This window comes from Pseudophryne corroboree, chromosome 8 (assembly GCF_028390025.1).
Source record: "Pseudophryne corroboree isolate aPseCor3 chromosome 8, aPseCor3.hap2, whole genome shotgun sequence".
NCBI lineage: Eukaryota > Metazoa > Chordata > Amphibia > Anura > Myobatrachidae > Pseudophryne > Pseudophryne corroboree.
In genome coordinates this window covers 158,833,376-158,858,466 of record NC_086451.1, presented here as the reverse complement: position 1 = coordinate 158,858,466, position 25,091 = coordinate 158,833,376, and the positions used below count along the sequence as shown (strand labels likewise).

At 45.1% G+C, this 25,091-nt stretch overlaps 8 non-coding genes across 8 annotated transcripts; all 8 read right to left on the bottom strand.

The window, feature by feature from the left end:
* Positions 1-425: 425 nt before the first annotated feature.
* Positions 426-588, bottom strand: LOC134952853 (U1 spliceosomal RNA). The gene has a single exon (XR_010185239.1). It is a non-coding gene; the product is annotated as a U1 spliceosomal RNA (small nuclear RNA).
* Positions 589-740: 152 nt separating this feature from the next.
* Positions 741-904, bottom strand: LOC134950273 (U1 spliceosomal RNA). The gene has a single exon (XR_010183220.1). It is a non-coding gene; the product is annotated as a U1 spliceosomal RNA (small nuclear RNA).
* A 2,621-nt stretch (positions 905-3,525) lies between these two features.
* Positions 3,526-3,688, bottom strand: LOC134953558 (U1 spliceosomal RNA). Its single transcript, XR_010185635.1, has one exon. It is a non-coding gene; the product is annotated as a U1 spliceosomal RNA (small nuclear RNA).
* A 152-nt stretch (positions 3,689-3,840) lies between these two features.
* LOC134951196 (U1 spliceosomal RNA) lies at positions 3,841-4,004 on the bottom strand. The gene has a single exon (XR_010183982.1). It is a non-coding gene; the product is annotated as a U1 spliceosomal RNA (small nuclear RNA).
* Positions 4,005-4,675: 671 nt separating this feature from the next.
* LOC134953188 (U1 spliceosomal RNA) lies at positions 4,676-4,838 on the bottom strand. The gene has a single exon (XR_010185470.1). It is a non-coding gene; the product is annotated as a U1 spliceosomal RNA (small nuclear RNA).
* A 152-nt stretch (positions 4,839-4,990) lies between these two features.
* Positions 4,991-5,154, bottom strand: LOC134951741 (U1 spliceosomal RNA). Its single transcript, XR_010184425.1, has one exon. It is a non-coding gene; the product is annotated as a U1 spliceosomal RNA (small nuclear RNA).
* A 670-nt stretch (positions 5,155-5,824) lies between these two features.
* Positions 5,825-5,987, bottom strand: LOC134952497 (U1 spliceosomal RNA). Its single transcript, XR_010185006.1, has one exon. It is a non-coding gene; the product is annotated as a U1 spliceosomal RNA (small nuclear RNA).
* Positions 5,988-6,139: 152 nt separating this feature from the next.
* Positions 6,140-6,303, bottom strand: LOC134950771 (U1 spliceosomal RNA). The gene has a single exon (XR_010183632.1). It is a non-coding gene; the product is annotated as a U1 spliceosomal RNA (small nuclear RNA).
* Between the last annotated feature and the right edge of the window lie 18,788 nt (positions 6,304-25,091).

Genomic DNA, 25,091 nt, shown 5'->3' with positions numbered 1-25,091 from the left:
GATTTGCATATGGTGATGTCATCCAAGCAGTGGGTCAAAGTTGGCTTCAACCCTCGTCTGCATATGAAAAGAGAAAAGGGGCGTGCAGGGCATGGCGGCCTTTTGCGGCACTTGGATGACCCCTAGTTCGCATTAAACACCTCCACCCTCCTTCGGTGTGGGGCTATGCCCCAGCCCCTGAAGCATTCAAGCTGATTTCTTGCAGCAGCTGGGCACTGTAACAGCTCCAGAGCTGCTCTGTAAGGAAAGTAAAAGGGTGTGGGCCCTGCAGCACTACCTGTAGTTTGCATTGTGCGTTGGAAGGCACAAAGTAAGCAGACGGGAGAAGTCAGGATAGTGAGCAAGGGCATAGAAGGGAGCAACTCAAGAAAAGAGAAGTGGAAACAGACAGCAAACTAGGCTGGAGAGAGACCTGAGACAAAGAGATCTGAATTATACGAGAGCCGACCAGGGGAAACACAAATTATGCAGTCAAGTGTCCAACATTTGGGGAAACCGCAGGAGCAGCACACCCAGAGTGCAATGGGTGAGCCTTGCCCTGGGAGAAGCACCTTCATGATCATAGTATCTCACCTGGCAGGTAAGTAGGAGTTGGGCTAGAGCTGGGGAGGGTCGCTGCTCGGGCACCCCCCTGTCAAGTGAAGGAGATCCAACTGAGGCAGCACATGGAAACTCTCGAAAGAAGAACAAGGCTAGAGGAAGATCTGAGACAAATAAATCTGACTTTTACCAGAGCTGACCAGAGGAAAGCACAAACACAGTCCCCCACTACCACAAATAATGCAGTTGAGTTTCCCACATTTGGGGAAATCACAGGGGTCAGCATACCCAGAATGCAATGAATGAACCTCACCCTGGGAGAACAATCTTCATGACCATGGTATCTCCTATGCAAAATAAGTATGATTTGGGATAGGGCTGGGGAGGGCTCAGGCACATTCTGTCAAGAATTTATAAAGTCTATACATATATATAACCAAATGTCAATATATATATATAGAACCCAGCGCTCCTATCAAAACTTATCTATTTCACCAATTTGTTGCTTATTTAATCTTTATACATCTATTAATTTTCACCATATATTATAAAATGGTGCTCCCATAGGTAGTACTGTTCTACCAATAATAAACCAAATTTTAAAGATAATCACACTTGTTATCAAGGGAGCGCAAAAAATAAAATATACAAGCTCTTTATTTTTAAAAAAATATATATAGACAGAAGAAACCCACATTCAATAAAATACAATGGAGTCAACATATATAGGCACCACTATCCATATCTAAATGTAATCAGGATCTATTTCATATTGCCCTTGATGACAACGGAATGTTTATTAAAGTGTCCAAAAAATCCTCCTGGATACAGCTGTTGTAATTTAATCGTTACTTTCCAATTGTAATTGATACATTAAATTCCTTCTTGTGGATGAACAGCAACAGTTGTAACCAACGCCTCTTATTTACTGCAGTTAAAGTTCATATGTAACTCACGTGAGTAATGAAAGAAAACAGGGGGAGAGCGCTGTGATGGTTGGTGAAACACAGCGGTATGCTACGACCCCCGTTAACCGTGGCTGGATCTTATTGGCACTCGCGGTCGGGATATTTCTCCCTGCCGTGGGGTAGAGACCTCCTTTTGCTCGGTCTCAAATTGCTTTTTCCCCTTCACCGCTGTCTTTACATCAGACGTCCGCCGTGATGTAGCTCGTTCATGAACGGGCTTATATCTCAGCAATCAGAGTGTCCGGTAATCACCTTCCTTACGCGTTTCTCCGCTGTTATCCAAGAGCGGTTTCGTCAGAGGATACATCAGCAGCCTAGCAGGCTCTTTTTAAAATGCACCGGACCAATAGTATTACTAATTAGTTGATTGGATACATACATGTACTAATTGGATGCATACATGTAATGACTCACATATGGAACAACTTTCTAATTGCAATTGCACATATAAAGGCATTTCATAATATAAAAATAAGCAACATGGTGATTAAAAATAATAATAAAATAAGCAACAAGGTGGTTTAAAAAATAACAGAAAATATATAATCTATATACAGATTAACCTATAATCTTTCAATCAATACCTCATATCTATAATCACATATACATAATTCAGAGACTCAGCACTAAGGATCCCCATTTACTTATATAAAACCTTTTAGGGTAACATAAATCCATGCCACTACTAAAGCAGTTCTTGTGGCGCAGGGGAAACATCACCTGCACTCTATGCAGCTAGTCCCATGTTCGAATCCAACCTGCTCAGCTTAACATCTATATTATTTATTTACTTTTAATGGGATCATTCCATCAATTCATTTTTACCTTTAATTTTTGTTAATATTATTTCTATATTTCATTATTTTAACCCCTGGAATAATTACATTGCTGTTTAAACAACAAAAAGAATTGAAGAAAAAATAAATATTAAACAGACAATTTAAGGATTCGAAGATTTAAATATTTAAAGATTTTAAAATTTAAAACAGGGAGGGGGGGGAGGAAGGGGGGCCTTTTGGGAGAAGGAGGGCAAAAAAAAAAAAAATAGAAAAAAAAATATATATATAGAACCAAGAGAAAGTGTAAAAAGAGGATGGAGGAAGAAATCTGATGTTCATCATTACTAGTGGATTTTACTAAGGAACATTAAAGGAATACACACAACAGGATTATACAGTTTCATCCTAAGAGGAAAGCTGTTTCCAAAATAGCTACTTCTAATAATTTTGTTTATTTATTAAACATACAATAAATGGATATTCAATAAATAATATATTAGGTAAATCAATAGATAAAATCTTCAGAGACTGCCAATGTTGTTCAGTTCGATGCTCTCATTCAGACCATCAGGTGTAAGGGTACCCAGAGAAAAAATCCAAAATGCCTCCCTTGTCAAGTAAAGGAGATTCAACTGAGGCAGCACAAGGGAACTCTCATCTGGGGACAACAACTGCAGGGAGAACACATATTTTCAGATGAACATGGGAGGGCAGAAGGCTGCCTAATACTGAAGCACCCCCAAACAACAAACCAAATGCAACAACTAGTACAAGCATTCCTGGGGGAAGGCCTGCAGCAGATGGATTTGCATATGGTGATGTCATCCAAGCAGTGGGTCAAAGTTGGCTTCAACCCTCGTCTGCATATGAAAAGAGAAAAGGGGCGTGCAGGGCATGGCGGCCTTTTGCGGCGCTTGGATGACCCCTAGTTCGCATTAAACACCTCCACCCTACTTCGGTGTGGGGCTCATGTTGGCTATGCCCCAGCCCCTGAAGCAATCAAGCTGATTACTTGCAGCAGCTGGGCACTGTAATAGCTCCAGAGCTGCTCTGTAAGGCAACTAAAAGGGTGTGGGCCCTGCAGCACTACCTGTAGTTCGCATTGTGCGTTGGAAGGCACAAAGTAAGCAGACGGGAGAAGTCAAGATAGTGCGCAAGGGCATAGAAGGGAGTGGCTCAAGAAAAGAGAAGTGTAAACAGACAGCAAACTAGGCTGGAGAGAGACATGAGACAAAGAGATCTGAATTATACGAGAGCCGACCAGGGGAAACACAAATTATGCAGTCAAGTTTCCCACATTTGGGGAAATCGCAGGAGCAGCACACCCAGAGTGCAATTGGTGAGCCTTGCCCTGGGAGAAGCACCTTCATGATCATAGTATCTTACCTAGCAGGTAAGAAGGAGTTGGGCAAGAGCTGGGGAGGGTCGCTGCTCGGGCACCCCCCTGTCAAGTGAAGGAGATCCAACTGAGGCAGCACAAGGGAACTCTCGAAAGAAGAACAAGGCTAGAGGAAGATCTGAGACAAAGAAATCTGACTTTTACCAGAGCTGACCAGAGGAAAGCACAAACACAGTCCCCCACTACCAGAAATAATGCTGTCAATTTTACCACATTTGGGGAAATAACAGGGGTCAGCATACCCAGAATGCAATGAATGAACCTCACCCTGGGAGAACAATCTTCATGACCATGGTATCTCCTATGCAAAATAAGTATGATTTGGGATAGGGCTGGGGAGGGCCGCTGCTCAGGCACATCTCTGTCAAGTAAAGGAGATTCAACTGAGGCAGCACAAGGGAACTCTCATCTGGGGACAACAACTGCAGGAGGTACACATATTTTCAGATGAACATGGGAGGGCAGACGGCTGCCTAATACTGAAGCACCCCCAAACAACAAACCAAATGCAACAACTAGTGCAAGCATTCCTGGGGGAAGGCCTGCAGCAGATGGATTTGCATATGGTGATGTCATCCAAGCAGTGGGTCAAAGTTGGCTTCAACCCTCGTCTGCATATGAAAAGAGAAAATTGGCATGCAGGGCATGGCGGCCTTTTGCGGTGCTTGGATGACCCCTAGTTCGCATTAAACACCTCCACCCTCCTTCGGTGTGGGGCTCATGATGGCTATGCCCCAGCCCCTGAAGCATTCAAGCTGATTTCTTGCAGCAGCTGGGCACTGTAACAGCTCCAGAGCTGCTCTGTAAGGCAAGTAAAAGGGTGTGGGCCCTGCAACACTACCTGTAGTTTGCATTGTGCGTTGGAAGGCACAAAGTAAGCAGACGGGAGAAGTCAGGATAGTGCGCAAGGGCATAGAAGGGAGCAACTCAAGAAAAGAGAAGTGGAAACAGACTGCAAATTAGGCTGGAGAGAGACCTAAGACAAAGAGATCTGAATTATACGAGAGCCGACCAGGTGAAACACAAATTATGCAGTCAAGTGTCCAACATTTGGGGAAACCGCAGGAGTTGCACACCCAGAGTGCAATGGGTGAGCCTTGCCCTGGGAGAAGCACCTTCATGATCATAGTATCTCACCTGGCAGGTAAGTAGGAGCTGGGCTAGAGCTGGGGAGGGTCGCTGCTCGGGCACCCCCCTGTCAAGTGAAGGAGATCCAACTGAGGCAGCACAAGGGAACTCTCGAAAGAAGAACAAGGCTAGAGGAAGATCTGAGACAAAGAAATCTGACTTTTACCAGAGCTGACCAGAGGAAAGCACAAACACAGTCCCTCACTACCACAAATAATGCAGTCCAGTTTCCCACATTTGGGGAAATCACAGGGGTCAGCATACCCAGAATGCAATGAATGAACCTGACCCTGGGAAAACAATCTTCATGACCATGGTATCTCCTATGCAAAATAAGTATGATTTGGGATAGAGCTGGGGAGGGCCGCTGCTCAGGCACATCTCTGTCAAGTAAAGGAGATTCAACTGAGGCAGCACAAGGGAACTCTCATCTGGAGACAACAACTGCAGGGAGAACACATATTTTCAGATGAACATGGGAGGGCAGAAGGCTGCCTAATACTGAAGCACCCCCAAACAACAAACCAAATGCAACAACTAGTGCAAGCATTCCTGGGGAAGGCCTGCAGCAGATGGATTTGCATATGGTGATGTCATCCAAGCAGTGGGTCAAAGTTGGCTTCAACCCTCGTCTGCATATGAAAAGAAAAAAGGGATGTGCAGGGCATGGCGGCCTTTTGCGGCGCTTGGATGACCCCTAATTCGCATTAAACATCTCCACCCTCCTTCGGTGTGGGGCTCATGTTGGCTATGCCCCAGGCCCTGAAGCATTCAAGCTGATTTCTTGCAGCAGCTGGGCACTGTAACAGCTCCAGAGCTGCTCTGTAAAGCATGTAAAAGGGTGTGGGCCCTGCAGCACTACCTGTAGTTTGCATTGTGCGTTGGAAGGCACAAAGTAAGCAGACAGGAGAGGTCAGAATAGTGCGCAAGGGCATAGAAGGGAGCGGCTCAAGAAAAGAGAAGTGGAAACAGACAGCAAACTAGGCTGGAGAGAGACCTGAGACAAAGAGATCTGAATTATACGAGAGCCGACCAGGGGAAACACAAATTATGCAGTCAAGTTTCCCACATTTGGGGAAATCACAGGGGCAGCACACCCAGAGTGCAATGGGTGAGCCTTGCCCTGGGAGAAGCACCTACATGATCATAGTATCTCACCTGGCAGGTAAGTAGGAGTTGGGCTAGAGCTGGGGAGGGTCGCTGCTCGGGCACCCCCCTGTCAAGTGAAGGAGATCCAACTGAGGCAGCACAAGGGAACTCTCGAAAGAAGAACAAGGCTAGAGGAAGAAATGAGACAAAGAAATCTGACTTTTACCAGAGCTGACCAGAGGAAAGCACAAACACAGTCCCCCACTACTACAAATAATGCAGTCAAGTTTCCCACATTTGGGGAAATCACAGGGGTCAGCATACCCAGAATGCAATGAATGAACCTCACCCTGGGAAAACAATCTTCATGACCATGGTATCTCCTATGCAAGATAAGTATGATTTGGGATAGGGCTGGAGAGGGCCGCTGCTCAGGCACATCTCTGTCAAGTAAAGGAGATTCAACTGAGGCAGCACAAGGGAACTCTCATCTGGGGACAACAACTGCAGGGAGAACACATATTTTCAGATGAACATGGGAGGGCAGAAGGCTGCCTAATACTGAAGCACCCCCAAACAACAAACCAAATGCAACAACTAGTGCAAGCATTCCTGGGGGAAGGCCTGCAGCAGATTGATTTGCATATGGTAATGCCATCCAAGCAGTGGGTCAAAGTTGGCTTTAACCCTCGTCTGCATATGAAAAGAGAAAAGGGGCGTGCAGGGCATGGCGGCCTTTTGCGGCGCTTGGATGACCTCTAGTTCGCATTAAACACCTCCACCCTCCTTCGGTGTGGGGCTCATGTTGGCTATGCCCCAGCCCCTGAAGCATTCAAGCTGATTTCTTGCAGCAGCTGGGCACTGTAACAGCTCCAGAGCTGCTCTGTAAGGCAAGTAAAAGGGTGTGGGCCCTGCAGCACTACCTGTAGTTTGCATTGTGCATTGGAAGGCACAAAGTAAGCAGACGGGAGAAGTCAGGATAGTGCGCAAGGGCATAGAAGGGAGCGGCTCAAGAAAAGAAAAGTGGAAACAGACAGCAAACTAGGCTGGAGAGCTCTTCTGTCTATATTTTGCAAACCTGCTCTTGTCCTCTCCAGCTGCTCCATGTAGATTTGACGTCTGGAAAGGTGCATAACCCACTGACAAGCAGGCACACTCCTGCATGAGTTTTCTCTCTCACTAGCTGGATGATACACAATCATTTGCATGTGCTCCACCTGCGACACACCACCCACCCAACCACCCAGTGACCAGAGCCACCCACAAGCCAACTGGCTCCGTGATTTAATTTGCACAGTGTAGTCATCCAGGCAGCATGTCCTTCTCAATGGAAGGATCTCTGGTTCCATGGAATCTTCCACATTGGAATGCTGCGGAACAAAAATGATTTAAATATTCAGCTTGCTAGCATTCAATGTACCTGCGGCTTGGCTCTAGCACATGGGTCTTCATCCTGTGGCCCTCCAGCTGCTGTGAAACTACACATCCCAGCATGCCCTGCCACAGTTTTGCTATTAAGGTATGCTAAAACTGAGGCAGGGCATGCTGGGATGTGTAGTTCCACAGCAGCTGGAGGGTCGCAGGTTGAAGACCCATGTTCTAGCATGCCTGTTCTATGATGCATGTACCGTGATGTCACAATCAGCTTGGAATGGGGTGTCTAGCAGGCATTTGCTGACAGCCACTTGAGGGAGACACACATCAGGAGATGCAGCATATCGGAGGTCTTCGATGCCTTTCCAGCAAATGCACACCACCTGCTGCTGGTCTGGACACAAAACAATGCCCACAATCGAAGTCCCAAAATGCCCAACTACAGGATTCATGTAAGTAGTGAATTTAGGAATGAATTTAGAAGTAGGAAATTAAGTTAGTTCACAAGTACATTCAAATTCAGATCTAAAGTCTAGGTAGGCCTCACGTCCTGGCAGCCCCCAGCACTTAAAAATGCCTTGATTAGAGGTAGAGAATTAAATGTAGATAAAAAGTAGACACAAAATAAGACTCCACAGAGCAGTTATCAGGTGTCTTTATCAATTGTTGCATTTAAAAAATCAAGCAATTAGGGAACACAATGTTGCAACAATGTAACCCTATTTGCAAAATAGTACTAAATAAGTTTGTCGATGTAAGACATTTGCAAAGGCGCATCCAAAACACGCTGGAAAATGCAACTGAATCTGTTTTTGGAGGCTAGAATAGGAAATGTGCATCGGTCCTACAAGTACTGAAAGCTCTTCTACCAACTCCCTTTTCTGAAAAGCCATTTAATATATGGTTCCCAGATAGGGGACATATCAGATATTGCCTTTCAAAAGCAGCAAATATCATACCACTTCTATTGCCATCAAAGATAAACATTGATTGTTTTCAGATATTAGATTGAAAAAGCAGTCTTTATTGACATAAAGAAGCAAAAAAACATACATAAACATTACACACATAAGTACTGTGTTGCAGCACAGATAAAACACAATACAAATGCTGTCGGTATAGTACAGTTCAAGAACTACAGCACAGGCCAGCCTACACTATAAATCATGAACTGCACTATACATTTAAACAACACAATAATACAACAGTTAATAAGGCTATGGGTGTGGAGTGTAAGAGGGTGAGGGAATCACAAGCCCGAAGCTTTATTGAAAGACAGACACATATAAAGGGAGGATTAATAAATACAAAGATATCCTTTACTATAGAATGTAGTCCAATCCGGTCTTTCAACTCTTCCACAACTTAAAAACGGATAGTGTTCCCAAGCCTTCCATCCTGGAATATCTTCAGTCTCTCGCCAATGAAGAAAACAATCCCTCCAGCAGACTCTTCAACCACGATACAAGATCACAGCCAAAAGGGCGAGAAGCAACTACACTTGCGTTTAACCAAAATAGCTAAAACTTAGTGGAGGAAAGTGCAGTGCACCAAAACATAAGCTGACACAATCATGGAGAATGCGCCAGCATATATGCTCTTCTATCTATATTTTGCAAACCTGCTCTTGTCCCCTCCAGCTGCTCCATGTAGATTTGACGTCTGGCAAGGTGCATAACCCACTGACAAGCAGGCACACTCCTGCATGAGTTTTCACTCTCACTAGCTGGATGATACACATTAATTTGCATGTGCTCCACCTCCGACACACCGCCCACCCAACCACCCAGTCACCAGAGCCACCCACAAGCCAACTGGCTCCGTGACTTAATTTGCACAGTGCAGTCATCCAGGCAGCATGTCCTTCTCAATGGAGTAATCTCTGGTTCCATGGAATCTTCCGCATTGGAATGCTGCGGAACAAAAAGGATTTAAACATTCAGCTTGCTAGCATTCAATGTACCTGCGGCTTGGCTCTAGCACATGGGTCTTCATCCTGTGGCCCTCCAGCTGCTGTGAAACTACACATCCCAGCATGCCCTGCCACAGTTTTGCTATTAAGGTATGCTAAAACTGAGGCAGGGCATGCTGGTATATGTAGTTCCACAGCAGCTGGAGGGTCGCAGGTTGAAGACCCATATTCTAGCATGCCTGTTCTATGATGCATGTTCCGTGATGTCACAATCAGCTTGGAATGGGGTGTCTAGCATGCATTTGCTGACAGCCACTTGAGGGAGACACACATCAGGAGATGCAGCATATCGGAGGTCTTCGATGCCTTTCCAGCAAATGCACACCACCAGCTGCTGGTCTGGACACAAAACAATGCCCACAATTGAAGGCTCAAAATGCCCAACTACAGGATTCATGTAAGTAGTGAATTTAGGAATGAATTTAGAAGTAGGAAATTAAGTTAGTTCACAAGTACTTTCAAATTCAGATCTAAAGTCTAGGTAGGCCTCACGTCCTGGCAGCCCCCAGCATTTAAAAATGCCTTGATTAGAGGTAGGGAATTAAATGTAGATAAGAAGTAGACACAAAATAAGACTCCACAGAGCAATTATCAGGTGTCTTTATCAATTGTTGCATTTAAAAAAATCAAGCAATTAGGGAACACAATGTTGCGACAATGTAACCCTGTTTGCAAAATAGTACTAAATAAGTTTGTCGATGTAAGACATTTGCAAAGGCGCAAACAAAACACGCTGGAAAATGCAACTGAATCTGTTTTTGGAGGTTAGAATAGATGCAGGATCAAGTAGCTCAATGGGTAGGGTATTTGATTAGAATTCAACAGGTTATAGGTTTGAATCCTGGGTATGATAGTTTGAGGTGTTATTTAATAAAGTATGTTTATATATTAGTCACACATGGCTTACTTGTACAAATGGCATGTCACCAGTTAGTGCTGACTGCTGATATGCCATTTGCACAAACACGCCATGTGTGACTGTATATGCATTTAAGGAGGGCACCCCGGCAATACCACAAACCATTGAGTGTCAAGTATACTAGATATATCTTCATATCTCATGTGCTTTCTTTGAGACCAATCTTGTTATGCCCCTTCCCCACAAGGCATGCGCCTTTTGTCCATATTGCAAAAATGGGGAGGGGGGGGGGGCATATAATTATCTGTCACAGGGCACCAAAAAGTCTAGTTATGGCTCTGGTATGCATTATGTAATCTGGCAGACCATATCTCCAACACTGGCTGGTTGGAATAGAAATCCGGTTATCTATGTGAGCAAATGACCATCAACGATTTACTCTCAAACACTAGTAAATGGACAAAAATGGTCCCCTAAACAAATTGGTTAAATTTTGGGTTTAACCAATCTGTGTAATGACCATTTTTGACCACTTTTCTAGTGTTTGGGAGCAAATGGTTAATTGACATTTGCTCCTATACATTACCAGATTTTCATTCCATCCATCCAGACTGGATAGATAGCCTGACAGATAATTGTGTAGTGTACGCCCAGGATAACTGTCAGCTGTGCTTTCTTTTATGACGGCACATAAATGGGTGGGCAGATCCAGAGCAAGCACTGCCCACTCATGCATAGTTGTCAACTGATGTGAAGTTCCAGGGGGCAATCTCAGTTATAAAGAAAAGTATCTGGAAATTGTCCCTAGTTTAAAAATAAAATAAAAAAAAATTGATCAACTCCATTTATTTAGTATGATATCCCAGGTGATAGGATGCCAGCAGTCAGAACAACTATACCATACCCAGGATTCAAACCTATAACTACCATACCCAGGATTCAAACCTATAACCTGTTGAATTCTAATCAAACACCCTACCTATTGAGCTATTTGATCCTGCATAAAAATTGTGAACATTATATGAAGCTATTGGTACTTTGAAAAAAAAAGTATCAGCATTACAACGCAGCAGATCCATGCAGTTTGCAGCCACACACTACATGTATCTGCTCAGCCACAATGCTGATTATTTCTTCACAAAGTACAAGGTGAGCTCCAAACAGAATTCTCTAGCTTAGAATTATGCCAAACCTAGAAGTCGGGCCCCCCACCCTGGGATCCCCCAGAGGGAGGCCTGCACCGTCATGCGGCAGGCTTGTCCGTTTTGGAAGCAGGCTGATGGGCAGCCCAGGCTTGCTTCAGTCTGGGCTTGTCAGGTCTGGAAGCATGAGCTTGCTTTGGGTATGCCTGACCTTGGGTACGCTTTACCTTGAGGATGAAAGGGCCAAGGGAAAGTACTTTTAGCCTTCTGCGTGGTAGGAGTCATACTAGGTAGGCAAGCTGTTTTAGCAGTAGCCAGATCAGCTACAATCTTATTGAGGTCTTCTCCAAAGAGAGTGTCTCCCTTGAAAGGAAGCACCTCCAGGGTTTTCTTGAAATCCATATCCACCGACCAGGATCTCAACCAGCTGTATAAAGTATTACCTTGGAACTGGCTCTCCACTCCCCATTATCTGGTTATCATGGCTTCCTCCGCCAGTGTCCAGACTCGCTTGCTGAAGCTCGGCCACTTCTTCCTAGCAGCAGGCTCCTGGATCACTGGGCAGCAGAGGTGCTTGGGAGCCGGAAGGGGGCGGAGCAATCAGGCAGGCAGTTGCAGTGCTGCCCAGCTATCTGTGGTGTGAGAAGAAGCAGGGGCACCCCACCGCTGGCAGTGCTGCAGCTAGCGGTGGTGGCAGCGGCGAGGCTGCTGGGCTGGGTCTTTAAAAAGGTGGAAAGAAGGGTGTTACGGCATGGAATGTACAAACTGCGAGACCCTGCTGGTAGCGCCTTTGTCTATTTAGTAGGAAGGGCACGTAACAGCCGGAGGGCAATGGAGGAAGCCCCTTTAGGGCTGGAGCCCGGCGGCAACTGACTCCGTTGTCTCTGGCAGTTCCGCCCCTGCACTAGAGGAATGGTCAAGAACATGGCAACATTTAATGCCAAAAAATGCAAAATCATACACGTCTCAAAAATACAAAGGCTAACTATAATATTAAGGGCATTATAATGGCAAGAGGAAAGCTATCTAAGTATTACTATTTCAGGTGAGCAATGTAACAAAGCAATAGGAAAGGCAAGTCAGATGCTTGTTTGCATAGGTAAAGAACCAGTAGCAGAAAAAAGTAATACAGGTTGAGTATCCCATATCCAAATATTCCGAAATACGGAATATTCCGAAATACGGACTTTTTTGAGTGAGACTGAGATAGTGAAACCTTTGTTTATTGATGGCTCAGTGTACACAAACTTTGTTTAATACTCAAAGTTATTAAAAATATTGTATTAAATGAACTTCAGACTGTGTGTATAAGGTGTATATGACACATAAATGAATTCTGTGAATGTACACACACTTTGTTTAATGCACAAAGTTATAAAAAATATTGGCTAAAATGACCTTCAGGCTGTGTGTATATGGTATATATGAAACATAAATGCATTCTGTGCTTAGATTTAGGTCCCATCACCATAATATCTCGTTATGATATGCAATTATTCCAAAATACAGAAAAATCCGATATCCAAAATTCCTCTGGTCCCAAGCATTTTGGATAAGGGATACTCAACCTGTAATGCCACTGTATAGGTCCTTGGTACAGCCACATTTAGAATCCTGTGTTCAGTTCCAGAAGCCATATCTCAAGCGCCTTGAGTCCTGTTGGAGAAAGAGCACTATATAAATAAATAGTATCAAAATTTGTTTCACGGCACCCCTAGGCCAAAGTTTTCTTTATTGAGAAATTCAGAAAAAAATATAAAATTAAGTAAATTGTGTTTATAGCATGTCATCCTCAGGTTCAGTTATGTTGTGAGGGAATGGTTTTGCCAATTTAATAAAGTATAAATAATTTTAATTGGTCCTGGACCACCAAACTATGCTACCAGTGCAAGAACCCCAGTTTGGAAACTACTGCCATAAAATAAACCTTTTTTGTTTTTTTTAAACTACATGTAATACACCTTAGATCTCAGTTCCTAAAAGGTTTTAAACCCTTGCATACAGTAAACTACACATATTTAAAAATCCTACACCGGGCACAAGTGCTCACGGGCCAATTTCATGGCAGTCTCGGATAGGAGGGCATTGTGGATTCACCAAGGGAATGCTGATGCTGACTCCAAGAAGCCTCTTCAAGATCGCAGGAGCAGAGTCCTCTGCTTCTGCCATATCCACTGCATGACGCTGGGGCTCTCTTGCAGGAGCCCACACCAGTGGGGGGCACCAGGGGCGGAACTACTGGCAGGGCAGGCAGTGCATTGCACTGGGGCCCCGCCGCACTCAAGGGCCCACAGCCGCCGGCATTACAATGAGTCACAATGACTCATTGTATCATGCCGCAGCCGCACACCAGCGCTCCCGTCGGGTCTGCGTCCTGCGACTCCCGCCGCCCGCCCGTCGTAACGAACAGATCAGGCCAGGGCACTACGGGCAGCAGCCGCAGCACCAGACACGCTGCCGCCTCTGTAACACACGAAGAGGGAGGAGGGTCGCTTGGAGATGAGAGGAGCAGCGGCACGGGGGGGAGGAGGAGGAGGAGGGAGGTGAAGGAAGGAGCCGCAGCAGCGCTTTGTTACTGGTGGAGGCGCTGCTGCTGCTGCCCCTCTGCTTCACTATAGGCTGTCTTCCGAGAACAGCCTATAGTGAAGCAGAGGGGCAGCAGCAGCAGCGCCTCCACCAATAACACAGCGCTGCTGCGGCTCCCTCCTCCACCTCCCTTCTCCTCCTTCTCTACTGCCCGGGAATCGTCAAGCTGCACGAGGAGCCTGAGCCAGCGGAGAGGGTAAGTATAATTCTTCTTTCTTTCTTTCTTTCTTTCTTTCTTTCTTTCTTTCTTTCTTTCTTTCTTTCTTTCTTTCGTCTCTTTCTTTCTTTGTTGGGACTGCCTGCCGCTATGTGTAAAAAGGGGGAATCTGCCTGCCGCTATGTGTAAAAAGGGGGAATCTGCCTGCCGCTATGTGTAAAAAGGGGGAATCTGCCTGCCGCTTTTTGTGTAAAAAGGGGGAATCTGCCTGTAGCTATGTGTAAAAGGGGGGAATCTGCCTGCAGCTATGTGTTAAAAGGGGGAATCTGCCTGCAGCTATGTGTAAAAAGGGGGACTGCCTGCCGCAATGTGTAAAAAGGGGGAATCTGCCAGCCGCTATGTGTAAAAAGGGGGAATCTGCCTGCAGCTATGTGTAAAAAGGGGGACTGCCTGCCGCAATGTGTAAAAAGGGGGAATCTGCCTGCCGCAATGTGTAAAAAGGGGGAAGCTGCTTGCCGCAATGTGTAAAAAGGGGGAATCTGCTTGCCGCAATGTGTAACAAGGGGGAATCTGCCTGCCGTAATGTGTAACAAGGGAGATGCTGTCTGCCGTAATGTGTAACAAGGGCACGCTGTCTGCCATAATGTGTAACAAGGGCAAGCTGTCTGCTGTAATGTGTAACAAGGGCAAGCTGTCTGCTGTAATGTGTAAAAAGTGTACGATGTCTGCCATTATGTGTAACAAGGGCAGGCTGACTGCTGTTATGTGAAAAAAGTGTACGCTGTCTGCCGCTATGTTTAACAAGGGCAGGCTGTCTGCCGTTATGTGTAAAAAGTGTACGCTGTCTGCGGCTATGTTTAACAAGGGCAGGCTGTCTGCCGTTATGTGAAAAAAATGTACGCTGTCTGCCGCTATGTGTAACAAGGGCACGCTGTCTGCCGTTGTGTAAAAAAGGGGGATGCTGTCTGCCGTAATGTGTAAAAAGGGGACGCTGTCTGCTGTAATGTGTAAAAAGAGGACGCTGTCTGCTGTAATGTGTAAAAAGAGGAATCTGTCCGCCGTAAGGTGTAAAAGGGTCTCTACCTGGTGTAGTGGTGCTACTGTGCGGCGTAATTTGAATAATGGAGACTACTGTGCACCGTTTTATGAATTGGTATTATTTTGTGGCCACACCCCTTAACCACGAAGCCACACCACTATGTTTTTTTGCGCGCGCCTACGGCGCGCACTGCCCCTGTTTTGCATGCAGGGGTGGGGCTCCAATGCCGTTTCTTGCACACACTTCTAAAATGTCTAGTTACGGCACTGTTGCTAGGTATCCACTTCCCTGAGCAGGCCCCCCTCACCAGATCCTCTCCAGGGGTGAGGGGGTGGACTTGGATGGGATGGGATGGGGGGGGGGGGCCCAAGCCATTTTGTCGCACATGGGCCCACTGCTCGCTAGTTCCGCCACTGGGGGGCACGTCTAAAACTCTTCAGTCAGTTCTGGATTCATTCGGACCTGGACTCGTGGGTTTTACAAATAGTGTCCCAAGGGTACAAACTGGGGTTTCAAGAAGTTCCCCCTCACCAATTGTTCAAATCAGCCTTAGTCAGCAGGGAGAAGGTTTTTATTCAAGCCTCTTCGTGGTCCCGAAGCCGGACGGCTCAGTCAGACCAATCTTAAATCTGAAATCCCTTAATTTCTACCTAAAGAAATTCATTTTCAAGATGGAATCTCTCAGGGTAGTGATCTCCAGTCCGGGGGATAAAGGAGATTTCATGGTTTTGGTAGACATAAAGGATGCCTACTTACATGTTCCCATTTAGCCACTGCATCAAGCTACCTGAGGTTTGCAATTCAGGATTGTCATTACCAATTTCAGACGTTGCCGTTTGGTCTGTCCACGGCTCCGAGGATTTTCACCAGGGTGATGGCGGAAATGATGGTTCTCCTTCGCAAGCAAGGAGTCACAATTATCCCGTACTTGGATGATCTCCTGATAAAGGACGCGATCCCGGTACCAGTTGGTGCAAAACATCTACTCTCCCTGACAGTTCTTTAACAACATGGTTGGCTCCTAAACTTGCCAAAATCGCAGTTGGTCCTAATGACGCGGTTGTTGTTTTTGGGAGTGATACTGGACACAGAAGAGGTTTTCTTCTAGTGGAATGGCTCTGGAGATCCAGAGTCTGGTCAAACAAATTCTGAAACCAGCAAGAGTGTTAATCCATCAATGCATTCGGTTGCTGGGGAAGATGGTTGCGGCCTACGAGGCCATTCAGTTTGGCAGGCTCCATGCCAGAGTGTTCCAGTGGGACCTGTTGGACAAGTGGTCCGGATCCCACCTACACATGCACCGGAGGATAATCCTGTCTTCCAAGACCAGAATCTCACTCCATTGGTGGCTGCACAGTTCTCACCACCTAGAGGGGCGATGGTTTGGGATCCAGGACGGGATCCTAGGGACCACGGATGCAACCCTCCGAGGCTGGGGAGCAGTCACACAGGGGGAAAACATCCAAGGAAGATGGTCAAGTCAGGAAAGTTGTCTCCACATAAATGTTCTGGAGTTAAGGGCCATTTAATAACTGCAGACACAGTACGCACTGGGACGGGTGCCCAGCATCCTCTACGGAATAAGAGAAAAGGATTTACCAGTAGGTATTAAAATCCTATTTTCTCTAACGTCCTAGAGGATGCTGGGGACTCCGTAAGGACCATGGGGATAGACGGGCTCCGCAGGAGACATGGGCACTTTAAGAAAGACTTTAGTTCTGGGTGTGCACTGGCTCCTCCCTCTATGCCCCTCCTCCAGACCTCAGTTTGATACTGTGCCCAGTGGAGACTGGGTGCTTTTCAGGAGCTCTCCTGAGCTTTCTGACAGAAAGTATTTTGTTAGGTTTTTAATTTTCAGGGAGCACTGCTGGCAACAGACTCCCTCATCGAGGGACTGAGGGGAGAGAAGCAGCCCTACTCTCTGAGTTGCAAGGTCCTGCTTCTTAGGCTACTGGACACCATTAGCTCCAGAGGGATTGGTACGCAGGATCTCACCCTCGCCGTCCGTCCCAGAGCCGCGCCGCCGTCCCCCTCGCAGAGCCGGAAGATAGAAGCCGGGTGAGTATGAGAAGAAAAGAAGACTTCAGAGGCGGCAGAAGACTTCATGATCTTCACTGAGGTAACGCACAGCACTGCAGCTGTGTGCCTTTGCTCCCATACACCTCACATACTCCGGTCACTGTAAGGGTGCAGGGCGCAGGGGGGGCGCCCTGGGCAGCAATATAAACCTCTTTCGCAAAAATATAACATATATACAGCTGGGCACTGTATAAATGTATGAGCCCCCACCAATTTTACAGTTTAAGCGGGACAGAAGCCCGCCTCCGAGGGGGCGGGGCTTCTCCCTCAGCACTCACCAGCGCCATTTTTTCTCCACAGCACCGCTGAGAGGAAGCTCCCCGGACTCTACCCTGCTTATACCACGTTAGACAAGAGGGTTGAAAAGAGGGGGGGGGGGGCACATAATTCGCAAATTACATACAGCAGCACTACTGGGCAAACATTAAGTTACTGTTTTATTCCTGGGTTATATAGCGCTGGGGTGTGTGCTGGCATACTCCCTCTCTGTCTCTCCAAAGGGCCTTGTGGGGAAACTGTCTTCAGAAAAAGCATTCCCTGTGTGTGTGGTGTGTCGGTACACGTGTGTCGACATGTCTGAGGAAGAAGGCTATATTAGAGAGGAGCGGGAGCAAATGAATGTGGTTTCTCTGCCGACAGCTGATTGGATGGATATGTGGAATGTTTTAAATGCTAGTGTAAACTCATTGCACAAAAGATTAGACAAGGCAGAAGCTTTGGGACAGTCAGGGTCTCAACCCATGCCTGATCCTATGTTGCAGGGACTGTCAGGGTCTCATAAGCGCCCACTATCCCAGTTTGTTGACACAGATACCGACACGGATTCTGACTCCAGTGTCGATTACGATGATGCAAAGTTACAGCCAAAATTGGCAAAATCCATTCGAGTAATTGGCACATCACAGAGTAACCCCCTGTTGCTGACAAGAGGGTACATATGTACAAGGGAAAGAAGCCTGAGGTAACCTTTCCCCCCTCACACGAGCTGAACGAGTTATGTAAAAAAGCTTGGAAATCTCCAGATAAAAGACTGCAGATTTCCAAAAGGAATCTTATGGCGTATCCTTTCCCATCAACGGATAGGTTACGATGGGAATCCTCCCCTAGGGTGGACAAAGCATTAACACGCTTATCCAAGAAGGTAGCCCTCCCGTCCCAGGATACGGCTACCCTCAAAGAGTGTGCTGACCGCAAACAGGAGATTACCCTGAAGTCCATTTATACACATTCAGGTACCTTACTCAGACCGGCAATTGCGTCGACCTGGGTGTGTAGTGCTGTAGCGGCATGGACAAATGCCTTATCTGAGGGGATGGATAGCCTAGACAAGGATACTATTTTATTGACCCTGGGGCATATAAGAGATGCTGTCCTATATATGTGTGTATGCAAACTACCGGTGGTGCTGCAGGGCCCACACCCTTTTACTTGTCTTGTAGAGCCCAGCTGCTGCAAGAAATCAGCTTGAATGCTTCAGGAGCTTGGGCATGGCCAACATGAGCCCCACACCGAAGGAGGGTGGGGGTGTTTAATGCAAACTTGGGGTTATCCAAGCGCCGCAAAAGACCGCCATGCCCCGCATGCCCCTTTTCTCTTTTCATATACAGATGAGGGTTCCAGCCAACTTTGGCCCACTGCTTGGATGACATCACTGAATGCAAATCCGTCTGCTGCAGACCTTCCCCCAGGAATGCTTGCAATAGTTGTTGCATATGGTTTAATGTCTGAGGGTGCTTCAGTATTAGGCAGCCTTCCGCCCTCCCATGTTCATCTGAAAAGATGTGGTCTCCCTGCAGTTGTTGTCCCCAGACGAGAGTTCCCTTGTGCTTCCTCAGTTAAATCTCCTTAACTTGACGAGGGTGTGCCCGAGCAGCCGCCCTCCCCAGCCCTTTCCCAACACATACTTATCTTGCATATGAGATCTCTTGATCATGAAGATAGTTCTCACAGGTTGAGGTTCATCCTGGCCCCGCTCCCCGCTGGAGAGCGCTGATGGGGACAGCAGCGGGGCTTCAGCAGCAGGGTGAGTATGTGTGGCCAGAGACCTCCCTTCCCATGTGCAGGCCTGCAGAGTGTGCCGCGCAGGATGGGGCATGTGACACTCTCCCTCCCTGGGGCTCTTCAAGATGTAGCTCCTCAGCAGTATTTTTCCCGGGCTGCGCGGCGCTCTCCCCAACTGGCATCCGCCCTGGAACACTGCCTTCCTCAACGCAACATCAGCAGGGGGCCCGGGCCTCATCACCTTCCCAGGTCTTTCTCATGTATGTATCATGTATGTGAGTGTGATATATGTATGAATCATATATGTTTGTGATATATATATATATATATATATATATATATGTATCTATCTATCTATCTATCTATCTATCTATCTATCTATCTATCTATCTATCTATCTATCTATCTATCGTATGTGTGTGTATATATGTATCTATCATGTATGTATGTATCTATCTTGTATGTATGTGTTCTATCTATCTATCTATCTATCTATCTATCTATCTATCGTGTGTGTGATATATGTATGTATCTATCATGTATGTGTTATATGTATGTATCACACCTTCCTCTATACATATACATACATACATACATACATACATACATACACACACCTATATCTGTACGTACACTGACATACACACACCAACATCTATACATAAACACGCTGACCCCTAAACGTACACCAACGTACCCACATGTGAATCTATACATACATGTGCTGACACCTGGACATACACTGATGTACCCACACCTAACATCTATACATACACATGCTAACAACTGGACGTATACAGACGTACCCACATTTGCATCCATGCATATATAGATGTAGGTGTGTGTACGTCAGTGTACGTCCAGGTGTCAACGCGTGTATGTATAGATGCAGGTGTGGGTACTTCTGTGTATGTCCAGGTGTCAGAATGTGTATGTATAGATGCAGGTGTGGGAACGTCAGTGTAGGTTCAGGTGTCAGCGCGTGTATGTATAGATGCAGGTGCTTGTATGTCCAGATGTCAGTGCATGTATGTATAGATGCAAGTGTGGGTACGTCGGTGTATGTCCATTTGTCAGCGCGTGTATATATAGATGCAGGTGCTTGAATGTTGGTGTATGTCCAGGTGTCAGCATGTGTATGTATAGATGCAGGTGTGGGAATGTTGGTGTATGTCCAGGTGTCAGGGCGTGTATGTATGGATATTAGGTGTGGGTACATCAGTGTATGTCCAGGTGTTAGCGCATGTATGTATAGATGCAGGATAATAATCGCACAGCGTGCCCCCCGCCAACCACAAACCTCCCCCACCCCCCTGTATGACATAAACACCGCTAATTCCACTTACACACAATAATTTCAGTTTGCGACCAGGAGCCGGCAATGTATGTGCACCCAAATGAAGCCACTGTACATGCCCTGCAGGCTGCTATGTACTGCACAGGTGCAACAAATTTAAATGCCCTATCTTTAAAATGGGGCATATTTTACTAAATTAAAAAAACCTGTAACTTTCTGTAAAACCTTAACCCCAAAAGGCACTACACTAACATTGGGGTGTAGAGTTGGATGTTGATCCAAGGCACCAACAGGCTAAAGCTTTGACTGTTCCCAGGATGCCTTGCACCGCCTCCTCTATAACCCTGCCCAGTGGCGTAACTAGACCTTTGTGGGCCCCATAGCAAAATTCTGAATGGGCCCACCAGCACTCAACAAGAATGAGTGGCGTTTGGGGTCAGAAAAGTAGAGGGGAAGGGGTCTGACAGAGTAGGGGGCAGGACATGAATGAATAGAAACTGAGGTGTCTATTATATAAAGAAATACAGTATGTGTGTCTGTGTGTATATCACACACACACATATAAGGGAAATTCAAATGCCCTCAATTATTGCGCCCATTACACTCTGGTTTAGGTGCACAAAGCACCTAAACCTGAATAAAGTAATGGGCGCGATCGTGAAAAGACACCGTTTGGTTGCCCAAATGGGTCTCTTTGCTCACATTTCTGCTTGTTTCCCCTGGGGGTAGCGAGCTGAAATAAACATGTCGCACCCGTTGGCAGCAACATTAGAATAGCTGCTGACGGGCACGATTGAGGGAGGAAAGGGACATTTGAATCCAGCCCATAGATGCAATGTGAATATGTAATTTGTACCTTCCTATCTTAAAATGTATATAGTAGTGTACACACTAGAGGTCTTTCCGAACCCCCTAATCCTAACATTGTAATTTGCTTTAGGGCGCACCTCCAATTAGTCTAGTGTTTCGTATTTTCACATTAAATACTTTCTTGCATTGGTTGGTTAAAGATTAGATCGTATATTTTTCTAGATATAGCTGTGCATAGTCTACAAGGCTACATGCTTCTCCCCTAACTAGAGATGTGCAGCGGGCATTTTTCGTGTTTCATGTTTTGGTTTTGGTTTCGGATCCGCATTTGTGTTTTGGATACGGACGCGTTTTGGCAAAACCACCCTTTCGGGTTTTGGATTCGGGTGATTTTTTTTTAAAACCTCAAACAGCTAAAATCATAGAATTTGGGGGTAATTTTGATCCTATAGTATTAAGCTCAATAACCATAATTTCTACTCCTTTCCAGTCTATTCTGAACACCTCACACCTCCCAATATTATTTTTAGTCCTAAAATTTGCACCAAGGTCCCTGGATGACTAAGCTAAGCGACCCAAGTGGGCAGCACAAACACCTGGCCCATCTAGGAGTGGCACTGCAGTGTCAGACAGGATGGCACTTAAAAAAATAGCCCCAAACAGCATATGATGCAAAGATAAATAAAAAAAGAGGCGCAAGATGAAATTGTAGTGTGTCTCTCCTGCTCAGTGTCAGTTCTCAGTAGTATCCTCATCAGTGCTCAGTATCACTGCTCATTGTCTTGTGCTGCATTGTGGTGCTCAGTATACTAGAGTACATTACTAATAGTCCAGTGCTGCATCTGGCTGCTCAGTGTCAGTTCTAGTAATCTCATCAGTGCTCCGTATCACTGCTCATTGTCTTGTGGTGCTCAGTATACTACAGCACATTACTAATACTCCAGTGTCTTGTGCCGCATATGGCTGCTGTAGGGTGCTGTGGTAGTGTCCTGTCACTGTGCATATGTCATCATTCCAGTCACAGTGATATCTGGTATCTATCTAGTGGTATCTAATTCCAGACATTACCACCGTCTAATTCCAGATATATTACTGGCATATAATTCCACACATTAAAAAACGGAGAACAAAAAGGTGGAGGGTAAAATAGGGAAAGATCAAGATCCACTTCCACCTAGTGCTGAAGCTGCTGCCACTAGTCAAGGCAGAGACAATTCAATGCCATCAACATTATGTAATGATTATAAGATACATTATATATCATATCATTGTATGGTTGTAAAATACAACTTAAAAACTTTAATGAATAAATACATAAAGTAGCTTTTATGTAACCTTTTTAAACCTATTAGCATAGACCGAATCTCATCGTGTGTATAGGCCTTTAGTTCAACAACAGCATGGGACCAGTTAGTGTGTTTTGACCACTGCACAGCACCTGGTGTTATATAGTAAGCACCACTATGGCATAGTATACAGCATTATGGGCCTGATATGAGTGTGACCAGCGGTGATGTGGAATGCAGTAGGAGGTGCTGTTTAGTAAGCACCACTTCTATATTCACCATGCAGTATATTGTGTGAATATAGAAGTGTTGGCTGTGTTATGTATTAGAGTAATTATTGCAGCTCCCAGCTAAAATTGCAACAATGTAATTTAGTGACAAGCTGCAGAGATTAACCCTTTCTGTGGCTGCTGCACAACCTCTATTCATATCGCTGAATTCAATTAGGGAGATGTTCTCACCCCGCGAGCAAGCGCAGGTATATGCCACACTTATGGTAACATTGGATTTGCAGATATTTTCTTGCAGGGGTGTTTCTAAACAATTTGGCTTCAAATGCGTGCCCCCCGCCACCATTGGCATTAAAAATTGTGCCCCTCCCCCATATATATATATATATAAAAAAAACTATATTTGCGTGAGCGCTCCGGACGGGATGGGGGGGCGTGACCTCGCAAAAATGGGTATGGTCTCCATAAAATGGGCGTAGCCTTGCAGGCAAAGACTACCTTACACCCCAGTTCTTGACCCTGCACCAACAGACCTCGGCCACCACAGGGAAAAAAGTACAGTAATTTCCACCATGTTAAGCCCCACACATTAATGCCCTTTGGAACATATTATGTCACTCACCACAATATCTGTGATACACTATGCCCTACAGTAAAGCTTCTAATTACTTTTACAAAAACTGCTCAATGCCAAGAGTTTCACGTGCTGGGTGTCATGCTCATTGCCAGGGGTTTCACTCTCTGGGTGTCATGCTCATTGCCAGGGGGAACGCAGTAGGAGGTGTTATATAGTAAGCACCACTATGGCATAGTATATAGCATTATATATATTGTGAGCACTGGTGATGTTGAGTGCAGTAGAGCTGCTGCTGGGTAATTACAATTGACTACAACCACCAATATATTCTGCTGCACTATATATATGCAAAGCTAATTCTGCTGGGTAATTACAACTGACTACAACCACCAATATATTCTGCTGCACTAAATCTATATTTGCAAAGCTAATTCTGCTGGGTAATTACAATTGACTACAACCACCAATATATTCTGCTGCACTATATCTATATATGCAAAGCTAATTCTGCTGAGTAATTACAATTGACTACAACCACCAATATATTCTGCTGCTCCTATATCTATATATGCAAAGCTAATTCTGCTGGGTAATGCAAATTGAAACATTATTGCATAGTATGTGATTTTGAAGTACTTTTTTAAAGTTTTGAATGATATAGACCCAGTTTAATCTTTGTGGAATGCCTGGTTGTTGTTTTTAAGGTAATTTATTGCCTGGCATTTGAGGGGGTGGGGTGTGGTTACAGATTTCAATTATTGGTTTCACTTGTAATAGTCTTCTACTTAAGTCCAATGGTGTAGGCTGTGCAAAGCCGTTTGGCTGTGCATTTATTGATCTAAGCGTGCATTTTTATCAAAGCGTGATAAAATTGACACATAACAGCAGCGTTCAATCAGCGTTAATTTATCTTCAGCTGATATTGATTGTGAATTGACGTTTCTTCTCTTCTTGTCACCTACAGGTAATTACAATTGACTACAACCACCAATATATTCTGCTGCACTATATCTATATATGCAAAGCTAATTCTGCTGGGTTATGCAAATTGAAACATTATTGCATAGTATGTGATTTTGAAGTACTTTTTTAAAGTTTTGAATGATATAGACCCAGTTTAATCTTTGTGGAATGCCTGGTTGTTGTTTTTAAGGTAATTTATTGCCTGGCATTTGAGGGGGTGGGGTGTGGTTACAGATTTCAATTATTGGTTTCACTTGTAATAGTCTTCTACTTAAGTCCAATGGTGTAGGCTGTGCAAAGCCGTTTGGCTGTGCATTTATTGATCTAAGCGTGCATTTTTATCAAAGCGTGGTAAAATTGACACATAACAGCAGCGTTCAATCAGCGTTAATTTATCTTCAGCTGATATTGATTGTGAATTGACGTTTCTTCTCTTCTTGTCACCTACAGGTAATTACAATTGACTACAACCACCAATATATTCTGCTGCACTATATCTATATATGCAAAGCTAATTCTGCTGGGTAATGCAAATTGAAACATTATTGCATAGTATATGATTTTGAAGTACTTTTTTAAAGTTTTGAATGATATAGACCCAGTTTAATCTTTGTGGAATGCCTGGTTGTTGTTTTTAAGGTAATTTATTGCCTGGCATTTGAGGGGGTGGGGTGTGGTTACAGATTTCAATTATTGGTTTCACTTGTAATAGTCTTCTACTTAAGTCCAATGGTGTAGGCTGTGCAAAGCCATTTGGCTGTGCATTTATTGATCTAAGCGTGCATTTTTATCAAAGCGTGATAAAATTGACACATA